The sequence below is a fragment of the Tachysurus vachellii genome, chromosome 2, assembly GCF_030014155.1.
Source record: "Tachysurus vachellii isolate PV-2020 chromosome 2, HZAU_Pvac_v1, whole genome shotgun sequence".
NCBI classification, from domain to species: Eukaryota; Metazoa; Chordata; class Actinopteri; order Siluriformes; family Bagridae; genus Tachysurus; species Tachysurus vachellii.
Window position 1 is genome coordinate 19,915,993 of NC_083461.1, and position 25,063 is coordinate 19,941,055.

Consider the following 25,063-nt stretch of genomic DNA (forward strand, 5'->3'; position numbering starts at 1 on the left):
CCCAAGACTTGAACCCCCAACCTAAGGGTTCGGAGTCAAACTCCTAACCATACTTACCAACACGTTGATGTCTATAATGTCACTGTTATGTCAAAATTCAAGTGATATTTAAAATGTGAAACATGTTACATTTGAAATTCAGTTGGAGGGAAACTGTAACTCTGACAAATAAAGAGGGAATTTAGATTGATTAGATGATTAGATTGATTCAACTTTTTGTATTACACATGTACAAGTACAAGGGAACGAAATGCAGTTTAGGTCAATCAGAGTGCAATAGTAGCAAGTGAGGATAACATTTTTTTACGGTTTAAATAAGTTAAAAAAGTGGTAATATGGAAATGATTTACAGAGTGGGTACTATAAAATAAATACGATTTAAGAAGGATATTCGTAACAAAAATTTAGACCCCTTTAGTAGCGACGCCCCCCAAATCAGAAGCAGCTGCAGTGTATTACCTTGTGTAGAAAATGACATGAAACTTGTTTTCTGTCTGCTTTTTTTTTCTCGACTTTTTTTTATAATGTAGTTTATATCAATACAGATACTGAAAAACCCTTTGGACCTTAACACAGCACTATTGTAGTGCTGGAATATAAGCTCTACCTTGCACGTTAACTATTATTAAAAAAAATTTAATAAAAAAAAAATTTTTTAAAATTATATTTACCAAAAAAAATAGACTACAAAAATACACAATAATTTTTTTTTATTAGGTATTAGGGTAAATAAATTTTTTTTGTTTTTTTTTCCCCCCCGCGTAAATAAAAAAAAAAAAATCAGGGAAAAAAAAAAAAAAAAAAAAAAAACCCAAAATTTTTAAATGAACCCCCCCCCTTTTTTCCCTAAACAAAAAAACCCCCATTAGGAATAGTTGGAAAAATAAGAAAAACCCTCCCAATTTAAAAAAAAATACAAATTTATTTACTTGAGAAAGGAGCTTAGAAGAGAAATTTTTTTTTTTTTTTTAAAGATTAAGTGTCAGGAATGGGTGAGACTATTTTCCCACCAATAGGGGGTCATTTTTGGCCCTTTTTTTGTGCTTGTCTTTTTTTTTTTTTTTGTTCATCACGTGTTTCCCCACACTATCCCCACACCTGTTCCTTGTGTTTCAATGATTGTTTCCCTTAAATTTTTTTTTAAAAGTTGTCTTGTGTCCGTTTTTTTTTTTTTGAGTGCTTGTCTCTTTTTTGTTGTCTTTTGTTAACATGTTAACTAAAAATTGGTTAAAAACTGGTTAACATCCACTTTTGTGCAGTTTTCACATTGTACATTCTAATCTTTAACACAGGATTCATCTCCACAAAGTAATGAACATGAACTGGAGAATCTGGCTTCTGTTCCTCATCCGTCAGGGTCTTGGGTAAAAGAAATCCCACATTCTCTTATGCTACAGTAATTGTTTATATAATTACATAGATAGAAAAATAGGAAAACAAGAGAATTTTATACACAATTTTTATGATCAGCTGTTTTGTGTCTCCCTATGTTAATAAGAATACAGATAAATTTTCCTATTACATTGGGCTAATCATATATTTTTACTTCAGAATAACCTTCCCGCTTTTGTTTCTAGCAAAAACGCCACAAACACAAAGCCAGAAGATTGACAGTATATTTACCTGCTGTCACCTGACTAGCTGACATATAATGATGAGTATTTGTAATAAATAAATAAATAAATATGTAATTGTATTTCATTAGTAACCTGCCTGCTAATTACTCTCTTAATTAAGTAGGAAGGGTGTTATTTTTTAACTTGGTATCTGAATGTTGATTTAATGTTTTGGGGAAAAATAACTGAAATACTGGGGGTTTTTATTTTTCTTTATAGACTTTGTGAGAACAATTGTTGTTTAGCTGCTGCAAAAAAAAAAAATAAAATTAAGGGGGGTCCTTTAATATGATTGGAAAACAAAATAACATAGTGCACGTTTGATACCCAAGTGTTATTTAGATTTTTATTTCATTGCTTTTAAAAAACCCTTTTGTAGGATAAATTTGGGGGATTTAAACTCTGGCATAATTTTATATAAAAAAGGGCAAATTTTTTTTTTGCGTATTTGAGAGAAATTTTATATTTTTAAACATTATTTAACAAGGGTTACCTTTTAGGTTACTTTTTTTGAGTGATTTTTAAAAAGGGAAAAATATTTCCCTTTTTTTGTATATTTGATCCCGGAAGACAAATGTTACTCCTTTTTGTAAAACTTTTTGTGCATCTTGAAAACTAGCCCTGGGTGTTTAAAAAAAGAAAAACCATTTTCCCCAAGCCGTTGCAAACATTTGACCCAAATTTTCCCAGATGTCCTGATCATTTTTCCCCGTCAACAGAATGTCATCCAAGTACCTGTTACTCATGGATATCCTTTAAAAATTCCCCCCCAAAAGGGGGGAAGATCAAAAGGGCGGCCAGCTGCAGATGTAACTCCAGCGAAATACTAAAAAAACCCTACAACTTTTGTTTTGTGGTTTTTTTTTCTCTGTTTTTTCCCCCCTTCCTTTTTTCTTTCCTTTCTATTTTTTTTTCTTTCGTTTTCAAATCCGGATTATAATATTTTACAACGGGTTTCAGCTGAAGAATATATCGACGCGATTTTCAACACACTCTGCTGCTCCTAACGGGGCAAACCAGATCACAACAAAAAAGAAAAGGAACCCCACCCCAAAAACACCAAAAACCCCTGCCCGATTCCCCTTTCCTCAATTACAACACCATCCACATCCCCCAAAACCCGCCGTGCTCACGAGGAAGGACTTTTTGTATCAATCAAAAAACAAACTCCCCGGGACTTGATACCGGGATTGCTCTATAAAAGTCATCAAAGGGAAATTCCCAAAAATTACGGTACAGCAAAATTCAGCCAAAAAAGTAGACCTCTCACAAAAGAAAATAACTTTTTAAAGGATCCGTGCAAGCATTACCTTTAAACCATTTCCCCGTTCGCGAAAAAAAACCCCTTAAAAAAAACATTTGGACTTGCAATCGCGCCTTGGGGACTTTTTATTTTTTTTACGCAACCCGGGAACAAACTCCAGACGCCCCCAAAAAATCAGTAAAGGATTTCATAAAAACAACTCAAATTAACGCGGAAACAGAAAGATCACCTTTCACCGATTCACCGTATTAGATCTAAAAAAACAAAAACCGCCACGAGCGATCATTGAAAAAATTCGAACCAAAACACAGGAAAACGGGTTTCAGGGAAAGGGCCAAACCTCAAAGGCAAAAACTTGGACTCAATGTTTTAAATATCCAAAGGTCATTCTCGAAGGGCCGGAAAACACTCTTCCCAATCCAAAACAGAAAAAAAATAAAGGGGAAAAGGCAGTCATTACAGGGCCCAAATTATACAAGATGGACAACATACGCGAAAAGGACATTACTCCCTGGCTTTTCTGAACACTTCACTTTCTTCCTGAGTCAAAACGCCATAAATACTAAAACTGTCATCATCATTTTGAAACCCTGGAACGTTCGGGGATTTGGTCTCGACAAAAAAGGTCAAATTTTTTTAATCATTTAAAAAATTACAACCCGACATATTCTCCTGCAAGAAACACCAATCGAACAATTTTTAAACAAAATTAAACAAAAATTCATCTTTATGCATTCAAAAAAAAAAAAAAATCTCTTTTTTTCATAACACCATTTATACAGACCCCAAAAGGACGTTTCATTTTTTAAAAACTCCATTAATAATCCCGGGGTCAAATTTGGGAAACTTTTGCCCAAACAAGATGACCCATCCTTTTTCCAGCCTTTTTTCTCTTCAATTTAAAATTTTCTTTTTGTCCAGTTATAATTGCGGTGATTCAATACATTTTCAACCCAAACAAAATAGATGTAAATTTGGCAAAAAAAACGCATTTGGAAATCTGCAAAAAACCATAAAACATTCATGATGTTTTTGGGTCTTGGCGAAGTTGGTGTATCAGCATCCTAACAGAAAAAAATATCATTTTTTCCACCAGTACACCATCATTTTTCCCGCATTGACTTCTTTTTTAACAGTAATTCATCATTCAAATTTTTCTAACAAAGATTCACCAATAGCCACAGTGATATGCCCGGAAAATTTAAAAATGGAACACAACTAGTAAATTTTAAAACCCTTCCCAGATGGCATTAACATACCCTTCTGAAAGATAAAGGAGTTTGCACTTTTTTCAAAAGAGGTGGCATGCTTTCTAAAATTGAAGACCCCCGGAAACATCCCCTCTTTTCTGTGGGAAACGGGAAAAGCAGTACAAAGGGGAAAAAATAATTTCTTCTCATTTACAAAAAAAGGAAAGAAAAGGTAACAAGTAAAATTTTGGAAAAAAAATTAAACAACTAAAAAATTTAACAAAAATACCCCAACAGAAGAAAACGGGAATTCATTAAAAAAATATAACAAAAATTGAACAAAATTAACAATAAACATACACAATTCCTAATTGTTAGCTACGCAAAAAATTCCATCATAAAAAAAAACGGAAAATATTTGGCAAATCAAAAAAAACAAAATAAGGAAAAAGCTACAATACCAGTGATTGTAGACCATAAAGGAAATCCCCAATCCCAAAGAAATAAATAAAATCTTTCAAAATTTTATTGTAAATTATATTCCTCCAAAAAAAGCCCCAGATCAAAAGACTTGACTCATTCCTCAATATCAACCTGCCTCAACCAGTAAACATCAAATACATCCTTGAATCTCCCTTATCAAATTACTTTTTAATCCCCTCAAATCTGCCAAACAACAAAGCCCCGGGCCCCGTGGTTTCCCTGCTGAGTTCTACAACACTTTTGGTCCATTTTATCACCCTTTTTTTCCGTATATTACTGAATCAAAACAAAAATAAAAACCCCCGAACATAACACAGTAAATTTCCCTCCTTCAAAAACCCAAAATAAAGACCAACTTCCAAAAGTTATCGGCCCTTTTCCCCTAATAAAGGTAGACTTAAAAATCACGCCAAAGCACTAGCTCATGAAAGAAAAAGTCACACCATCTAAATCCACCAACCAAACCGTTTCATAAAAGGGAAACTTTCATCCAAAAACACCCCAAAAGACTTTTTAACTTGATGCTTTTTCATCAACTCAAAAAAAAAAAAAACCAATAGTTTACTCTGGCGCAAAAAAAGCTTTTGATGGGGTAAATTTTGTAACCCCCTTTTTTCCCCAACATTAGAGAGGTTTGGTTTTGGAGAGTATTCTTTTAAATTGGTCAAAATTCTGTTTCATCCCTTCACCACTTATCCCAATGGACTAACACACTACTTAACGCTGCAACGGGGACTAGAAAAGGGATGCCCACTCTCCCCTTCATTTTTCCATTTTCATTGACCCATTGCAGCCCCCTTCCGTCAAAACAGCTACTTAAAAGGGAATTCAAACACTAAACATGCACCAAAAAATTTAGTTTTTAGCTGATGATATATTACATTTTTAAAAACCCCTCACTTCATTCAAGAAACGATTAAACTCTTTGTTCATTCTAAAATACCTTTGAATACCCCCGATCAACGGGAGTAAAAGCCAATTTTTCAAAAATTTCCCAACAGTTGGATGTGACATCCCAGACATCACCATTCCTTTGTGCACCAATTTAATCACATACTTGGGATAAATTTTCCCCCGGGGCTGTCAGAGCTTTTTTGGACTAATTTTACTTCTTTTTCAAAACAATAAATGATGCCTTCATCGGGGATAAATTTTTCCATATCCATTAGGGGCAGAATACAGTAATTAAAATGACTATACTCCCTAAAAAAACTATTTATTACAATGCTCCAGCCACCCCCCCTACCGGGTTTTTAAATCCTAGATGATCTCACTAAATTCTTTTGGGAAAAAAAAAGACTCCAAAAATTAAACTTGACAAACACTACAGAAACCAAAAAACCAAGGAGGACGGGAAGCACCACATTTTACCAATTTTTTGGGCCCAAATCACCCAAAACTATACAAAGGGATTCACCCAACCCTCAAAAGCACAGGGCTAGATTTTGAACAGTAAATTTTGAAAAGAGATGAACTTTCAAAATTTCCCTTTCTATAGTCGAAATAAAAAAAGATCCTTTTTTTAAATCCCAAAAATACCACACTCTGACACCCTGGGGGAAATTTTTTATAGTTAAAAAACCCCACTCAACAAGCACATGGGTGATAAGGGCATCACACAATTTCAACACATCCCTTTAATAAAACTTGGCACCTTTTTCCCACTTGGTCCAAAATACGGCTTTGGGAGAAATTTTTTTTGGAATATTTACAAAAAAAAATCATCATTCAATCAAAAATCAATACCAGAAAATTTAATCAGCCTTTGCCCCAATTTCAGAACTAATTTTAATAAAAAACCCCCCCAAAAAAAACTCTTCCAAAAATTAAAATAATATCCAAATCAGACAACACTTTACCTCCCCAAATTAAATGGGAATAGACATCCATTGCTCCCCAATGCCGCTTTCGGACACAAATCTGCAAAAATATCTAATTCATGCAAAAAACGCCAACTTACAACTTATACAGTAAAAAGTACTTCATTTTTCCCCTAAGGGACAAAAATTTTTTTTAAAATGGGTTTTACTTCAGAAACTATTTCCTTCTATTGCATACAAAATCCCCCAGACACCTATTTACACGCTTTTTGGGCTTTGCACCTCAGTTAAAAAAATTCTGGGAAAACTTTATTGATCATATCCAACCTTATGGGGTGTCACATCCCGCTATTCCCCCCTCGTATATTAGGGGGTTTCCCATAATCAATTTAAACAGACAAACAGCCCTTACTCCTATGGCTCTAACACGCTAAGAAACTAACCAGAACTGGAAACCCGGAACCCATACACATTAAACGGGAAAAATTACAAAGAGAAAATCGCCATGGAAAACTTGTTACCTCCATTCAAAAAATACATCAAATTAAAAACCTTTTTGGTCATCTCTCTTTAATTTCAAAAGTCATGAACCCTGCCCCTTCTTTTCTGAAGCCTCCTCAATGATACCCATCAAAAATTCCCATCAATAATCACACATGATTGGGAGGAGGGGGTCGGAAGGGGGCGCCACAACAATATCAAAATAAATAAAATCTTAAAGATTATTTTTAAATCTCTCTCTCTCTCTCTCTCTCTCTTTTTTTCCCTTTGTTTTCGGGCCCCGGTTGGTGGGAAAACCTCCATGTCTTTTCTGTTAGTTGTGGGTGGGTGTGATGGGGGCCGGGGGCATTGGGTTTTCCCCCTCCAGCTTGCACTTTATGCCTGGATTTCTTGTCTCCGGTTGCCCAGCCTTGTCTCCGTTTTAATGCTCAAAAATTGATGAGGTGTGCCCATTCATTTGGGAAAATAAAAAAAAAATATATATATATATATATAATATATATATATATATATATATATAATAATATATAAAAAACAAACACACACACACAAATATAAATATATAAAAAAAATAAAAAGCAACACAAGGGTAAGTGTGGCGCGGGCGGCGGCCTGGGGGCTTTGCCTGGGTGGTTCCATGCTACAGCCCTTTTTTTTTAATGCTTTATACACTATTTGACATAAACAATCATGATTATAAAATGAAAGCCAAAAAAAAAAAAACACACAAACTAAGGGGGGGCAGTGTAAAAGGTGGGGGGGGGAGGGTTTTTGGGGACCCGGAGCAGCACCTCACCTTGATAGCCCGTTGTAATATGACGCGGGCGGGGCTAACACCCCCGGGCCCATGAGGGGATCAGAAGCACTTTAAATCCCTTACTTTAAATAGCTGTATCAATTTTTCCTTTTTAATTATTATTATTATCGTTGCTTTTAAAAGTACTACTTTTATTTTTACTATTAATGGCGTACAGCTTTATTATTGCTATTACTACTACTATTTCTTTTGCCCTTTTCCTGACCCTTTTAAACCTCCCCTTCTTTCCAGAGGAAATGGTATTTTGAAAATATTTTTTCATTATACTACGCTAATACAAATTATATTCTTTTTAAATTTGGGGTTTTTCATTTAATTATTATTGCTATTACTTTTGATCGGTCACCCTCCTCTTTCCCCAAAATTTCCATTTTTATTTTTATTTATTTTTTTAGGTTAATTAATTTTGTTTTTTTTTGTTTTGTGTGATACTATTACTGTCTTTTCTTATTTTCATTTAATAATTTTTATTATTTTAAAATTAAATATTTCCCCCTTTGAGATTTTTATATATAATATATATATAATATATAAAATTTTTTAAAAATTTTTTATATATTATCAACAACGTAACATTATATTGTTTACTTCCTACATGCTCCTTCATTTATATATCCCACCCCCCCACCCAGTTACCTTACAGTTACACCCCCACACACCGTTTTGTTTTGTTGGGCTTTGTATTTTTCTCTAATTTCTCTTCTGTAAATATTTTAATTTGTCTGTTTTTCATAATAATAAAATAATAAAAAAAAAAAAAAAAAAAAAAAAAAGAATTCCCCCCCCTAGGGTCTGAAAAATTGCTGGATGGAACTCCCTCCAAAAAGGGAAACTGGGGTAAATGAATAAACCTTGAGAGTAACACTAACATCTTTGATGATTTTTCCAACCGCATCTTTGTATGCTTACTCATGTCAGTTTTGGTATTTGTCACCCCAGACAGAACTGTTTAAAATAATGAACGTGGTTTAAAAAATGAGCTTTGCACCCCTGGGTATGTGAATCTTTTTTGGCTCCAATTAAGTCCCAAGTTCCCCTTTAAAGACAATTTTTGTTTTTTAAAATTCTTACAAACATTCTGAAATTGTTTGAATTTCTTCCCATTTTTTCCCGTCCATTTCTAATTCGCCAGCCAGATCTTCCCCAAAAGATTAGGACCGTTTCCCGAGACGACACCCAAACTCTGAAAGATCTTTAACTACTCCATTAAGTTCACTTGAACTTTGCTTGTTCCTAGAACATTCCTGGTTACCGTATTTCTTTAAAGGAGAAAAACTTGGTTTCAATTAGGCGTTTTCTTTACTTGAAAGTTTGCCCCTATTTCCATTTTTGAAACAAATGGAAAAAACAAGGTTACATACATCCGTGTAATTTCAAATTTTACAGGACACCCTTCCCAAAAATTTCTGTGAGTGTAGGCACCGGACTGGGCTGTTTGTAAAGCTAACATAGTGAAAGCTTCTTCCCACGTCTTCCTTTCCTCCTGGATAATTTTGGTCTCTTTTGACCATTTCCCCCCCCTTTTCTTTTCCTTTGGGAACAAAAGTTTTTCTTGTGATTCACCTAATACTCTTTTTACATGTCCAAATTTTGCCCACTTGTTAAAATTTTTTTTATTAAAAAACCTACAGTCTTTTTGGGATTGATTAGTCCACCACATCGATAACGTTGCGTTCATCCAAGTTACTCTTTTTCGTTTCCACTTTAAAAACGTACTCCCAAAAAACGATTGCCCTTCTTCTTTCAAAGCGCCAGTCTTTTTTTGCAGTTTTTAATACCTGAGTTTTTTTCAGTGCAGTTCAAAACCTTAATCCCCCTCACCAGTAATCATGTTTTTGTGCACATTTAAATCCACAAAAACCCAACCGCCGTAGCATAACGTGAGTGTGTCTCCCAAATTACAATCTTTGCCAAATTTTTTTAATTCCACCCATACTCCCCCGATGGGTTTCCTCGGTGTCGTTTTTTTTGAAAATTTAAAATTTTCCCTCTTTTCACAATTTCCTTGGCTTTGGTTAAAGTGGTTCTTCAAAAAACTCCCAATTTCAAAACTTTTTGCACCCGGTTTCTCTGGACCCCAAATTTCTCTCAAGTATATGTTTGTGCTCCCAGAACTTAACAATATGGCTCTTTTTTTTCCTAGTCTCCACATCATTTTTCCACAAAAAAAAAGGTTCATATTTCTCCCTACTTTCCCATGATTTGTGATTTTGATTAATTTTTCTACAAACGGCGTTACCCTTCCCACCATTCAGCCTTGTTCCTCCTAATTAATTCAGTGATAGTAGTTTTTCTAAGCTACCCTTCCCGGGTCTTTGTTTTAATTTTTTCCAAGAAATACCGTTTGGTAAACTTACATTTCCCCTCAGTTATCCTCGTCGCTTTGTTGTATCTTGGATACCAACCAAAATATCAGGAAGTCATTTTTGATGGCGCTTTATTGGGGGGCACACCACAAGCCAAACATACCACGTTAAGTACTAACAGTGGTGAGCGCCGATAGCCCTTTTTCACATTTTTTTAAAAGTGCCAAGAAAATTACGTTACTGCCACCTGCTCGACAACATAAAAATCTCGCATAAACAAAAGTGTTTTTAAACAAACTCAAAAAATAAAACTGCACTAACGTCACAGGGGAGTTTTTTTTAAATTTTTTTCTTTCTTTTTCATTTCATAAGTTAAAACAGATCCAGCAGAGGTTGTGCGGGGTGTTTAAAAATTTTGTTTTACTTATTGTTTACAAATCTCATGTATTGATTGATTTTATATTCACTCGGTTGTTTTGCGGTTTTATACATTTTGTTTTTTGTTAATTTTTAAAAAAAAAATAAAATCCATTAATATTTGATTTAGGTTTTATATATTTTTATTTCGGACACAAATGTTGGTGTGATTGTAAATTTTTCGTTGATTTAGATCAAAACTATGATTTATTAGTGAGGAAACGACTATTTAAGGGGACAGCTTAGGAAGTCATGGGGTTTTTTCCATGATTCTCTAAAAATAAAAAAAAAATTCTATTAAAAAAAAATCTTTAAAACAATACACCATGTTAAAAAAATTAATCACCCTTCAGAAAGGAAAGAGAAAAAAAAAAGCTACCGGAGTGTGGGATCTTTTCGTCAATGACGCAGTCCTTTTTAATTCGGCGTGTGACGCGGGTTCCGAAGAACTGCGATTTAAAAATCACGCCTGTTACACGGAAAAAAGGGTAATTGCAAATTAAAACGACTTGTTTACAATATGGAAGGAAAATGAGTGAAGACAGGAAGCTGTGCATTTACTGAACGGGTCGATTTGGGCGGGGGCGCTGTGTGACCGGGGCTTTAAGTGGACAATGGCTTCAAGGGCCCCAAGAACATCCTTCGGGTACAGCCAGCACTTCAGGAAAAAAAAAACAACAAACTTTTTATTTAAAACTATACTGATGAAATAGTATTTAATTAGTACAAATGAACAATTTCCCTATCCCAACTCCGGAGTCTGATTTAATGGATTTTAACGCCGCGTTTCCCCCACAAACCCTGTATTTAAACCATATTTAAAACTACCCTGTTTAACGATTGTAATAAAACAAGTCAGGTGTTTTAAAGGGGCGAAAGTCCAGTGTGTGACTGTGTAAAACACATGCGGGCAACTGGGCTTAAATAAACCCCAGAAGTGTTTTTTTTTTTCGGATATTTAAACTCGAGTTTAGTTTTTTTTCGGCTACACTGTCTTCTTTATTTTAGAAAAATTTATATGGAAATTTTTTTTTCTTTTTAAAATCTGGTTTTGCTGATGTTCTTATGGTCGAATACAATTAAAAATGTATTTTTTTTGAAAATTGTCTACACGTTACTGAGCTACATTTGATTGGGTGTGTCGCTCTGATTGACGGCTAAGAGAGGGATTCACTAAAAATTTTAAAAAGGTTCAGTAAGGAAAATTTTTAAGCAAAGGTTTTGGAAGATCAACTGTCTAACTGTTAGTGTAAAAATATTTATATAGCCTGTAAAAGTATCAAAATCTGCAACAATCAATACCCGACGTCAAATCAAATAAAATTTTGTACAATTCAAAAACGTTTTGGCAATATTTGTCACGTAAAAATAAACTGAACATATGATGATTTCAGAGATGGGGGAAACCCAGTATATGAATTTTACCCCAGGGCAGACTTAAGTCTCAAATTTGGACTTGAACTTGCCTTGACAAATATTAAAAAAGACTCGACTGACATTGACTGACATTCTGCTTTAGACTTACTTTGAACGAATTAAAAAATCGAAATAACTTGTTTTTTTTTAAAAAATGTTTTTGAACGCCCAAGAGCGTAAACTAACTACATGACGCAGAGGCAAGCGAGCAGTGGGGGGGCCAGAAAGTGTCCCCGCATCTGATTTGGGCCCCACCCGGGGCCACCCCGAATTTTTATTTTAAGCATTGGGAAATTTCTGCTACGAATCTCATTCAACCCCTCAAAAGAAGTCTTCGTTTGACGTTTGGGCCGGCGCCCCTCAACATTTCGAATCCATAATCAATGACAAAAAAGTTTAAAGGGGAGAATATACAAAACAGATAAAAGTAAAAAAATCACATTTCGGTAAGTTTTGAGATTAACATCGGATTTAGTTTTCCAGAAAAAAAATTTTTAAATTAGTCGCTAAATTTTAAAATTGGGTAGATATTTCAGATTAACAGACAAGAAGGGTCGGTTCTTTTCCCCCTTTGCCTAATATACATAATTCCAAAAATTGCCTTGGCCACCCATGTGTAAAAAATAGTTTTCCCCACTGAAGCAGCGGGGAGCACGAAATCACTAATAAACCCTTTAAAGGGGTACGAAACAGGAAGGGGCCCACAAAATTAAACCAAAAAAAAATTCTTCGGGTACCGGGATTTTGTGATGGACAGGCCCCTGCATTTTGGGGTGTGAAAAGCCACCCCCCCTCTTTTTCAAGGAGCGGGAAGAGTTATGGGCCACCGCATCAAGCCACCTGTTAACGTGTATTCACCTGGTGGGGGGATAATGCAACTCGCTCCAATGAGTGACAAAAGTTCTATCAAATTTAAATTTTTTTCAAGTGCAATGTAGTGTAAATGGTTGGTCCTGTTTATGTGAAATGTCAGCTTTTTTTCAATAGCACTTAAATTGGTCTTCAGTGTTAGGCTTTGGGGTGTGGTGTGTGTGTTTGTGTGGTGTTTTATATAAATATATATAAATATAAAAAATAAATATATATATTATATATTTTTTAAAAATAAAAAAAAAAAAAAAAACCCCGATTTTCAAGCCAGTCATTTTTTGTCCCGGATGCACACGACAACATTCAATTTAAAGGGGTAGTTACCTAAAATTTTTTAAATTTTGTCATATTTTCTCACCCCTGTGTTACAAACCTGTTTTAAATTTCTTTGTTTTGATAACCGGGGGAAGAAAATTTTAAGGAATGTTTTTTAACCAAACCATTTATGACCCCATTTACTTCCTAGTGGGGAAAAAAGAATACTATGGAAGTGAATGGGGTATGAATGGTTTGGTTACAAACATTCCCCTTAAAATTTCTATGTGTGTGTCCATCAAAACAAAAAAAATTTATACAGGGTTTTTAACATCTTTGGGGGGAGAAAATATGACAATTTCATTTTTAGGTGAACGTTTTCCCCTTTTAAATTTTAATAAATTACACTCACTCCCAAACCCTTTTCTCTCTCTCCCTTTTTCTCTCCCCTCTCTCTCTTCCCCCAAAACTTATTCATTTTAAGGTTTTTTTGATTCAATAATTTACATTTTTTTTATTGACTGATTGATTGTTGTTGTTATTCTGTTGTTAAAAAGGAAGGATCTAAATTTTAAGGGGGTTTATGCCCCTTAAAAAAGGGTGCCCGTTTAAAAAAAACCATTTGGTTGCAAAACTGCATTGCACTTTTTTTAATATACTTTTCCTGGTCTTTTTCCATGTTTGAGCTATTTAAACTTTTTATGCTTTTATGGTACCTTATTTTAGCTACATTTTCATCTAGGGTTTGAGTTTTTATTTTTTTTCATTTTAGATTTTTATTGTTTTTACAACTCACCTGTTTGAACACCTTTTTTAAAAAAAATGATCGTATAATCATTTTTGTTCAAAAAAACTCTGAGTTTTAAATACTTAAATACCTACTACGTAGATTAACTTTTTTTTTAATATACAATTTAGTTTAAAACAAAAACTTGTTTTACTTGCCAGGACTTGCTTACTCAAGCTAGATTTTACTTGAATTGCTTGACATAAACAGGGCTTTACTTGACTTGAGTTGACATTCACAAAAAATTTACTTGGCTTGCTTGAAAATTTAAAGGTTTAAAATTTGGACCTACTTGTGACTTGCACATGTGTGACTTTTCCCACCTTGATATTTTGGGTATTATAAATTCTCTCATTAAATAAAAAAAATTGGGCAAAATTTTTAAAAAAAGAGAAATAAATAAAAGGAAAAATTTTGTATTTTAAAAAGTGCTTAAATTTCCCTTTTACATACTCTCAGTGGAGAACTGAGCTCAGCTTTGGCTTTTTAGATTTTAAACCCGGGGTTTAATGGAGTCGAGCCGTTCTCATACACTGAGACTCTCATAGTGAAAACCCGGAACGTATTTTGTTTGGATATGTTCTTTTAAGAAACGCCCCCAGTTTTTTATGTAAGCCAAACATGGTCAGGATGTAAGGGCTACTTTCCTCAACCTGGAAAAGCTGTTTTAGGGACATGCTTCAGTTTTTTGTGATATGTTGGTTCAAAACCTTTTTTTTGTCGATAATGGCGTTTCACATTGCCATTTTAATGGCCATGGTTTTTGAACATATGGGAAACCCTGGTTTAGTGCTCCCAGTGGGAAGTATGAACAGAAAGAGTCTTTTCCCTTCTGGATTAAATGCTCTATTTTTGCTGTCCCCTTTTCCTTTTTTGGAGACGCCATTTGTTCTTTATTCTCCCTTTCTCCGTCTCACTCGCTTTTCCCTTTCTCCGTCCCACCGTTTTTGTTTTTCTCCCCTTTTTTTTCTACAGTATCGCTATCTTTCTTTCATGTGTAACTTTACTCAATTCTCTTCATCTGTCTTGACTGTTACCTCAGTTTTGCCAGCGATTGCTGAGTGGTATCACGTGGGAAACTCGCAGCAATTGGGCGGGGTTTCCCTACCATACCGTAAAGATTGCAAAAGCTGCTCTGGTTAAAAATGAAGCGTTTTTCAAGTTTACATCTAACCCTTTTTTTTTGGCTGAGTCTGGGTCCGGATTGGCATTCTGGGTCCGGACCCGGGCGGCGCCGCCTGTTAGTGCCTATGGGCTAGAGGAACGCCCTCCGTTTAAACCTCTCTAACCCCTGACTGCAACTTCCAACTCATCAGGACCCAGTCTATAGCACAAACTCTACTGTGGAGGCTAGATATCTATTCACAAATTAGCAATCTGGATAAAGAAGTGTACAACATCACTGGTGACCCCAAAATCATGAATCTTATAATCCAATACATTTTAAAACGCAAGACATTAAAGTCACCCCCAAAAAAGGGGGGGCCCCTTTTGGTTGCAGCCAACATTTGCTTACCAAGACCTTGCTTTGAGCTGCTGAAATTTCCCTTTTCAGGATCATCAAAACCCCGGATAACTGTTTAAAAGGATTTGGATTCCTGACAAAATGCTACTACGAGCTGGGGGATCGGGCCTACATGTACCTTGTTTTCACTTCGGGGACTTTTTTTTTTCCACCATCGGGAAAGTTCCTGGATTTAAACCGGGGAGAAACTCATGACATCCTGGAGAAGGGGAGCTGAACATCAAGGAGGAAAAACACTTTTCCAAGCTTAATCCTGTGGATCGGGCATGAACCCAGCGTCCAAAAGCAGCAAATAGTGAACCTTTTGGGAAAAAGGGAAGTGTCAAAACTCTCAAACCAATTTCCCCAAACCCATTCGAAATTTTTTTGATTTTTGAATCGAACGGAAACCAACAGTAGACTAAATTTTGGGATAGCTTTTTAACTTTATCCAGGATACTCTAATTTAATTTAAGAAAATTTTTGGTTGTTGCGAAAAAAACGCACATTGTAGAAATTCTTTGGCCCATAAATTTTTTAGACACAACATAATCTTAGAAATTTTGGGGTATTTTTAAAATTTTTGAAGAATTAATATTCACTTCTCATTTGGGCCAAAAAAAAATCAGCAAACACACGGGACACCCTATAAATTATAGAAAAAAACCCCAAACCCCTCTAATGGGCAGAAAAACCTTTTTTCCAAAACTTCTTGCTTTAAAAAAAAATTAATTTTTTTTCTGATTTATGACATAAACCGATGCGGGTATTTGTTGGGGGGATCAATAACTGGAAAATAAAATTTTGGGTTTCCCCTTTTTAACCAAAACCCCCTTTTCCCCTTTTATATTTTGGTTTTTCTTTTCTGTGAGGCAGGTGCGGGTGGTTTTTGGGGGCCCTTTTGGAAATTTTTTGGAAAAAAAAAAAAAAAAACCCCCCTGGGAAAACATTTTGTGATGTAAAACCCAACATCCCCCCGGGCCCCTAAAGGGCCCTGTACCCCCCCAAAAAGGGGTGAAAATTAAAAACCAGCCCTGGGGTTTCCCTTTAAAAATTTCCAAGGGGCCCCCCTTTTTCCCCCTTTTTTGGCCCCTTGGGGCTTCAGTGACGAATCTCCAACAAAAAAACCCCTGGAAATTACGACCAAAGGGCCCCGGGGGGGGGCATCTCCCCGCAATTTGGGGAACCCCCGAGCTTTTTCGGCAAAAGTGTTTTTGGGCGGTTTTTTGGGGTATTTTGGGGGGTTTGTTTTAGGGGGAAAAATTTAAAACCCCTCACTTTTCAATCCCCCCGGGGAACTGGGAAAGAGGGGGGGCCCTTTTCACCCCCCCCCGAAACAAATTTTTGCTTTCCCCGGGGTTTAAAGGTTCACTTGCCATGGGAGGGGTTCAATGGCACCAAACGGGTTTAAACCCCCGGGAAAAGTTTTTCAACCATAAAAAAAACCAGTGGAAACCTCACCCCCCCCCATGCACGAGCAAGGGGAAATGACGCCAAATTTCTGCCCCCCCTTAAAAAGGCAAGGGAGGCCTTCAATTTTTTTCCCCACACAAAACCCGCACAGAAAATTTTGGGGGGGGGGGGGAGAGTGAGTCCGGGGGGCCCCAAATGGTTTAAAAAAAGGGGGTTTACCCTTTTGGGAAAAAGTGAAAATTTCCCAAAAATTTAAAATTTTAAAGTTTCCCGTCCGTGTTTTTAAACCCGAAATCGGGGAAAGGGGGGGCCCCCAAAGAACCCTTTTTTTCTTTTTTTTTTTTTTGGGTTTTTCTTTAGATCTACATCGGGGAGGCTTTTTAAAAAAGATTTTTCATTTCACCCGGGTGGTGTTTTGACCCCCCATCATTTCAGGGGTTGGGTCGTGCGATGCCCCCGGGGCCCGGAGGGTGTAGGCGCATTTCCTAAAAACCCCAATTTTGGGTTTTTTTTAAGAACGGGGAAAATAAAAACCCCAAAAAACAAACACACAACAAAAAAATTAAAAACCCTGTGACCTTATGACTGATTTTTGGGTAAAAAATTTTTTAAACGGGGAAAAAAAAATTTTACATTTAAAAAATGAAAAACTGGGGTAAATTTTAAAAAAAAATTTTTATAAAAAAATTGAAAAAAAAGAAAATTTTTAATGATTGTTCCGTAAGTGGGCTGGGTGGGGCTTGGGGTTCCCCTTTTTTGGGCTGTTTTTTTAATTTTTTCCCCCGGGGGGCAGAGGGGAAAAAAGGTTTTTTAGTTTGGGGGGTTTTAGATGGAGTAATTTGGGGCGCAGGCTTTGGGGAAACCTTTTAAAACCCCCCCAACACCTGGGGGTTTTTTTTCCCCCTTTTTTAACCCACCGGGGAAATTTTGGGATGGGGTTTAAAGAACCCACTTTTAAATTTTAAAAAAACGGCCCCCCCAAACCCCCAAAACCCGGGGGAAATAAACCCGGAAAAAGAGGTGGTGGAATAAATTTTTTCCTTTGGGGGGCCCAACAGCTTTAGTAAAATGGGGTATCTTAAAAAGAAGGGTTTTAAACCCCCCTTAAAAAAAATTTTTTTTAAATTTTTTTTTTTGGGGTTTTTTAAAATGGGGGTTTTTAAAAAAAAAGGGGTTTTTAACTTGGGGGTTTTTGGAAAAAATTTTAAAATCTTTTTAGAACCTTTATCCAGGTGACTTACATTTTTTTTTCATTTTTTTCCCCTGAGCTGGGGGTTAAGGGGGGCCTTTCCCGGGGGCCTGCTGTGGGGGCTTGGTTGCCTGGTTTCAAACCCAAATGTTCCGATCATGTCAAACACCTTCCCTTGACCAATCCCGCCCTTACAAAAGATTGGGTTTTCGAGTTAAATTTTCAGTACTGTGTGGGGAATTTTTTATTGTTTTAAACGACCAAGGAAATGAATGTTTGATTTAAAAACCCAAAAACCCCCAATTAAAAAAAAAACTTGAAAAAAGTTTGTTTCCCCACGGTTCAAACCCAGAACATGAACATTTGCCACGTGATTATGCGGTTTTTGGGGCTTCCCCAAAAACCGACTCACCACGAACGTGATGTTTTTTTTCTAGAGCACGTTTTTTTAAACTTTTGAAATCATTCGGAACCGCCAGTTTCTTCATTTTTTCATTTGCTTTTAGAATTGTTTTTTTTTTTTTTTTTAAAAAAAAAATGGATTTTTTAAAAGAAAAAAATTATTTTTTAAAAAAAAAAAATTTTTTTTAAAAATTTATAATAATGTTATACGGGAAACCCGGAAAATACCTTTAAATTTACTCGGTTTCAATAAAAAATTTTTAAATTTTTTTTAAGTAAATTTTACTTTTTTTAAATATATGATTGATAAAGCGGGTTTCTTTTTTATTTTTGGGTTTTTTTTGTTTTTTGAAAAAAAAAAAAAAACAAAAAAAAGTGTAATTTTTTAAAAAAAATTTTTTTAATAAAATTTTGGGAAATTTAATTTTTTATTTTTTTATTTCTATAGAACAAGTGAAATTTTTTCAAAATTGCTTCTTTATTATTGTTTTAAATTCATGTACTGGTTATAATTTTTTTTAAAAATGGGTTCCTGGTTTTTTAAAAACAATAAACCAAAAAATTCTTTATATTTTTATCACTTTTTTTTTTTTTTTTTCATACAGGTTTTTGTTTTTTGTTTTAAACATTTTTAAAACCTTGATTCTTAAAAAAATGCAAACATGTTTTATTTTTATATTAAAAAACCCAAAAAGTTTTTCAAAATTTTTTTTTTTCAACAAAAACCTTTTTTTTGTGTATCCCTCCCCCAAAAATTTCCCTTTTTTTATTAGAAACCACTAAAGCGAAAACAAAATGTTTAAAAATTTTTATGTTAAAAACTAATGAAGTGAGATAGAAAAAAACAAAACTTTTTACCCGAAAAAAAAATTTTAATTTTTTTTCAGAAAGGAGCTTAGTTCTATTTTCATTGTGATTTTTTTTTGCCACAGAAAACATTTTTACAGGGTCCCTTAAAAAAAAAAAACCAAACTAAAAACAAAACAAAAGTATAATGGATTTTAATTTTTTTTTTGGAAGTGATTATTCTGGCGGAAGTTACCCTTTTAAGGTTTTGAAATCATTTAAAAATTATTCAACAGAAAAATTTTAAAAAAAAAAAAATTTGTTGGAAATTTTACTGAATTTTCAAAAAATTTTTTTTTTTTGTACTTTGAGGATTCAATTATTTTTTAAAAACAAAAAAAAACTAACTTTTAAGAATAAGATATGAAAAAGGTACCCACCCCTGCTAATAGATCATCCGCTGTTTTTTTTTAAAATGATCTATTTTGTTATTTTTTCCCCGAAGGAAACCCCGACCCCCCGTCGGGTTTTTTTTTCATTTTTTAACTTCCACCCCCGAAAGAATCCGGGCGGGGCTTTGGGTTGGCCCCCCAATTTTAAGCTATATACAACAACAACTGACACGAGGGACACCACGGGTTTTCCCCACCGGACACAACACTTTCCCACACTAACAAAAAAACCCAACTGCCCCTTCCAAAAATTCTTTTTAAATGACTTACAGATGTTGGGTACAATTTAAAAATTTTTTAGGTTTAAAGGGTTTTCCCAAAAAGGGGGGCCCGGTGGCGGGGGTTTTAGCACTTGCCTCACACCTGGGGGTGGGGTTTAAAATTCCCCCACCCCCACCTTGTGGTTGGGTTTTTGTTTTTGGGACCCCTTTTTTAAAACACAAGGTTTTTGGAAACCCGGGGGAAAAACCCTCTTTATTTTACCCCACCCTACCCAAACCCCCCTTAAAAAAAAAAAAGCTTTTTCCCCCTTTAAAAATGGGGAAATCTTAAATTTAATTTTTGGGGGCCCAAAAAAAACCAAAAAAGAATAAAACCCCCCCACCCCGAATGCCCCCAAGTTAAATATTTCCCACAAACCCCAGGCAATGACGGGGATTGGGTTCATCCTCCTGGAGTTCGGGATCCCCAGGTTTCACCTACTACAAACTAATTTTCTGGGGTCATAAACCCTGACATCAAGAAAATTATTGTTTTCTTTTAAAAATTTTTACTCGGGTCTTGGACCAAAATGGGCGGGTTCCCCAAACCCAGGGGGTTTCAGCTGGCAAAGCCTCAGTGGCCCGTTAAAAAAGTCAAAGGGGGGGGGGGTTGTTTTTTTCCTTCCTAAGAAAAAATGTGCGGGAATTTTGGTGATGGAGGGGTTGAGGCCGGGTGAATTCCCCCTAGATGAACCCAAAAATCGGGTGCTTTTGACGTCTTACATAGGATTGTCAAGTTCCGAGAGGGGCCTGTGCTTTTTGAAGTAACAACCATCTTTTTTTTTTTATAACATTCAAAGACGGTGGGCCTCCCCGGGAGGGGGGTTTTTGCCCTTTTTTTCCTTTTTCGACTAGTTCTTGGATAAACCAACCCCCGGCCCATCAGCAAAATTGGGGATGGGGTTCGATCTGTGATTTTACCAGCGTGAGAAAGGGAAAAGCAGTGGGCTGAGCAGGAGTTTCGTTGGGGGGGTGGGGTTTCCCCAGTCAGGAAGCCGTTTGGGAAGGAAGTAGGAAATTGCAGGGGGGGGTGTGAAAAAACACTTTCTAAGGTGTGGGGGATAATTGTTTGAAGGGGGGGAAACTAAAGTCTAAAAAACTAGTATAAGTTTTTTTTTGTCCGGGGGGGGGGGGGCTAAAAAAGGGCCGGGCAATGAATCCCCCGGGAGGGGGTTTGGAGATAGCAAACCCAGGGGTCCGTGGGGTAGAACCGGGGGGCCTTTTTTAAAAATGGGGGTTGGGACCCTAAAAAGTTTACGGCGCCCAAAAAACCAAAATGGCCAAAATGACCAAAAGGCGTCCCAAAAAAAAATTTTCCCAATTTTAAAACCGAAGAAATTTCCTTTAAACACAATTTAGAATGTGCGTACGTAACCCCATATCCCCCCTTTTAAACCCCATTTAACCCTAAAAGTCAATGAAATCCCTCATTTTGTTTTCAGAGTAAAGGGGGGGGAACCCCTATTAAAATGGAAAAAAATGGATGGGACCGGTTTTTAATTAAAATCCAAGAAAGGGGAAAAAGTTATTGTTATTTTTTAAAAAGGGGGACGGGGGGGAAAAAAGGGAAAAAAAAAAATAATTTCCAAAGAGATTTGAAAAACTTGTAGGGGGGGTGGAGGTGGAAAACTTTTTTTGGGGCCCCCCAAACAGGGGGGTCCAATAAAAAAAGAGTGGGGGGGCAAAGTATTTCTTTCCGTAATTGTGTCATGGGGCGAACGGTAGTTGAATTTAAAAAAAAAAAAAAGGCCGACCAAGGGATAAATTTTTTTTTTCCCCTATTACATTTTTTTTTTTGGCTTTAAAATTTAAAAGTGTAGGTTTTGTTTAATTTTATTGATTTTCGTTTTTTTTTTTTCTTTTTTTTTATAAGGGGCTTTTATTTGATTTGGCCTTGGGAGGAAATGTAATTGAAGGGGGAGTTTTAAGAGGTTGGTTTTTGGGCCAAAGTGGGTGTTTTTTTTTTTCCGTTCAAAACCTTTAAAAAAAGTTTTAGCCGGAATATTTTAACCATCTCTTTATTAAATAATCGAACGTTAAACCCAGTTTTTTCAATTTAATTGCTTTTAAGTATGAAAAAAATTTTAAAAAGATTCTCATTCATTCAAGGTGGAGGCAAAGAGAAAACTGTCCGCCCACTGCCAGAGCGTGGCTGCAACTGGTGGGGGCCCAAGTACAGCAGATCTAACATCAGTGGACAGCAAAATCGTGGCTATAATTGGGGAGGTCAGCGTGTGTGGGATTGTGTCAGAAAAGGTGGGAGACACTGACGTGACTAAAACCACAGAGGAGCAAGGTTAAACAGATTTTTAATAATTAACGCTGTACATTTGAGTGTGTGGGGTGATAAATGGATAAATGTTGACAATTGTTTGTCCTCCAGTTCTTCTGAAGTCTGAAACTGTGGGTGAACAGGAGGTTCAGGGTGAGGGGTTCTCAGATGCAGATGCACAACGTACGGCTCAAAGCAGTGCCCCTTCTGCGTCTGGCACATCCAAAAGTGGTCAGGTATGAAATGAGATAAAAATGTAATAGCTCTGGATAAGTGTTTCTGCCAAATGCTGTAAAGGTAAGAACAGGGAGCATGTTTGGAACTTGACCTGATCTCACTCCTCTTACTAATCCGTAACTATAACATTAACATAAGAGATGATGTACAGTTCAGAATTATCAAATTAATCTGATAAACACATTAATCCAACCTGAAGCACACTTAGTTAAAACATAGTAACATGAGACAGACTTCACTCCCTGTATCTTTGGTTTGTATGCAGTAAAAGAAACCGGAATTGTCTAAATGAATTTAGACAAGTATTGTCACAACTGTGGGAAGAATATTGAGACATGCTGACCTGAAACAGAAGTTAACACATTAGGTAAACATACAGTATTTTATTTTCACTTTAGGGTTCCATGTCCATTGTCCACCTGTCAGCATATTGTAAACTCCTCTACCACTGTAATATCTGGAAGTGGAGTGGAAAAGAATTGACAGTGAAACTCTAGTGCACTTGTGGCAGGATGGAGAGAGTCGACCAGAGTCTCAGAAACAGCTTTATCATCTCTCTCATTTTCTACCGCTTATCCGAACTACCTCGGGTCACGGGGAGCCTGTGCCTATCTCAGGCGTCATCGGGCATCAAGGCAGGATACACCCTGGACGGAGTGCCAACCCATCGCAGGGCACACACACGCACTCTCATTCACTCACACAATCACACACTATGGACAATTTTCCAGAGATGCCAATCAACCTACCATGCATGTCTTTGGACCGGGGGAGGAAACCGGAGTACCCGGAGGAAACCCCCGAGGCACGGGGGAGAACATGCAAACTCCACACACACAAGGCGAAGGCGGGAATCGAACCCCCAACCCTGGAGGTATGAGGCGAACGTGCTAAACACTAAGCCACCGTGCCCCTCCAGCTTTATCATGAAAGATTTAATTTTCTTCAGAGAGGAGATTGTTCATGGAAATTACTCTCTCCTACAGTACTTACAGATCCCCTCTTTGAAACGCCACCTTATTGTGGTGGAGGGGTTTGCGTTCCTGAATGATCCTAGGAGCTATGTTGACTGGGGCTCTTTGCCCCTGGTAGGGTCTCCCAAGGTAAACAGGTCCTGGGTGACGGGCCAGACAAAGAGTGGTTCAAAACCCACTTATGAGGAATTTAAAAGCAAGGTCTGTGACGTCGCCCAGTGTGGCGCAACCGAGGCCCCACCCTGGAGCCAGGCCCGGGGCCGGTGGCCGGGTCTTACCCACGGGGCCCGGCCGGGCTCTGCCCGAAGGAGCAACGTGGGGCCGATCTCCTTTGGGCCCTTCACCTGCAGGAGGAACTGTAAGGGGCCGGTGCATTGTGGATTGCGTGGCAGTCGAAGGCGGGGGCCTTTGTGACCCAATCCCCAGACTCGGAATCTGGCTCTAGGAACATGGAATGTCACTTCGCTGGGGGGAAGGAGCCTGAGCTGATGCGGGAGGTTGAGAGATACCGATTAGAGATAGTAGGGCTTGCCTCCTTGCACAGCTTGGGCTCTGGAATCCAACTCCTCGAGAGAGTCTGGACTCTTTACTACTCTGGAGTTGCCTGCGGTGAGAAGCGGCGGGCTGGTGTGGGCTTGCTCATATCCCCCCAGCTCAGCTGCCCTGTGTTGGAGTTCACCCAAGGTGAATGAAAGGGTAGTTTCCTTGCGCCTTCAGGTCAGGGATAGGTCTCTCACTGTTCTCACGCTTACAGGCCAAATGGCATTGTAGAGTACCTGACCTTCTTGGCGTTTCTGGGAGGGGTGCTGGAATGTGCCCGTATGTCTTGGACACCCGGGTAAAGAGAGGGGCGGAGCTGTCAACTGATCACCACCTGGTGGTGAGTTGGATCCGATGGCGGGGGGGGAGTTGGACAGACTTGGCAGACCCAAACGTACTGTGAGGGTCTGCTGGGAACGTTTGGCAGAGCCTCCGGTCAGAGAGATCTTCAACTCCTGGCAAACTGTCCGGCGCCTCAGGAGGGGGAAGCAGTGCCCTGCACACACTGTTTACAGTGGGAGTGGGAATCTGCTGAGTTCGACTGGGGATGTTCTCGGATGGTGGAAGGAGTACTTCGAGGATCTCCTCAACCCCAACGACATGTCTTCCACTGAGGAAGCAGAGGCCCACTTATGAGGAATTTAAAAGCAAGGTCTGTGACGTCGCCCAGTGTGGCGCAACCGGGGCCTTGGGGTCTTGTTCACGAGTGTGGGAAGGATGGAGCGGGAGATGGAGAGGCGGATCAGTGTATCCTATGATGTGATGCGGTTGATATACCGGTCTGTTGTGGTAAAGAAAGAGCTGAGCTGTAAGGCGAAGCTCTCTATTTACCAGTCGATCTATGTTCCTACCCTCACCTATGATCATGAGTTTTGAGTCATGACCTAAAGGACAAGATCTTTAAGAAGAACAAAAGGAGAAAGGCACCAGGCCCAGACAGTGTCTCACCAGCCTGTCTGAAAACCTGTGCTGATCAACCGGCCCCCATCTTTACTCGGATATTCAACACATCACTGGAGCTGTGTGAAGTACCCTCATGCTTCAAAAACTCCACCATCATCCCCGTCCCAAAGAAACCCCAAATTACTGGACTAAATGACTACAGACCTGTGGCCCTAACATCTGTGGTCATGAAATCATTTGAAAGACTGGTTCAGGCTTATCTGAAGGACATTACTGGACCCTTACTGGACCCTCTGCAGTTTGCCTACAGGGCAAACAGGTCTGTGAATGATGCAGTCAATATGGGACTGCATTATGTTCTACAGCATCTGGACAGACCAGGGACTTAT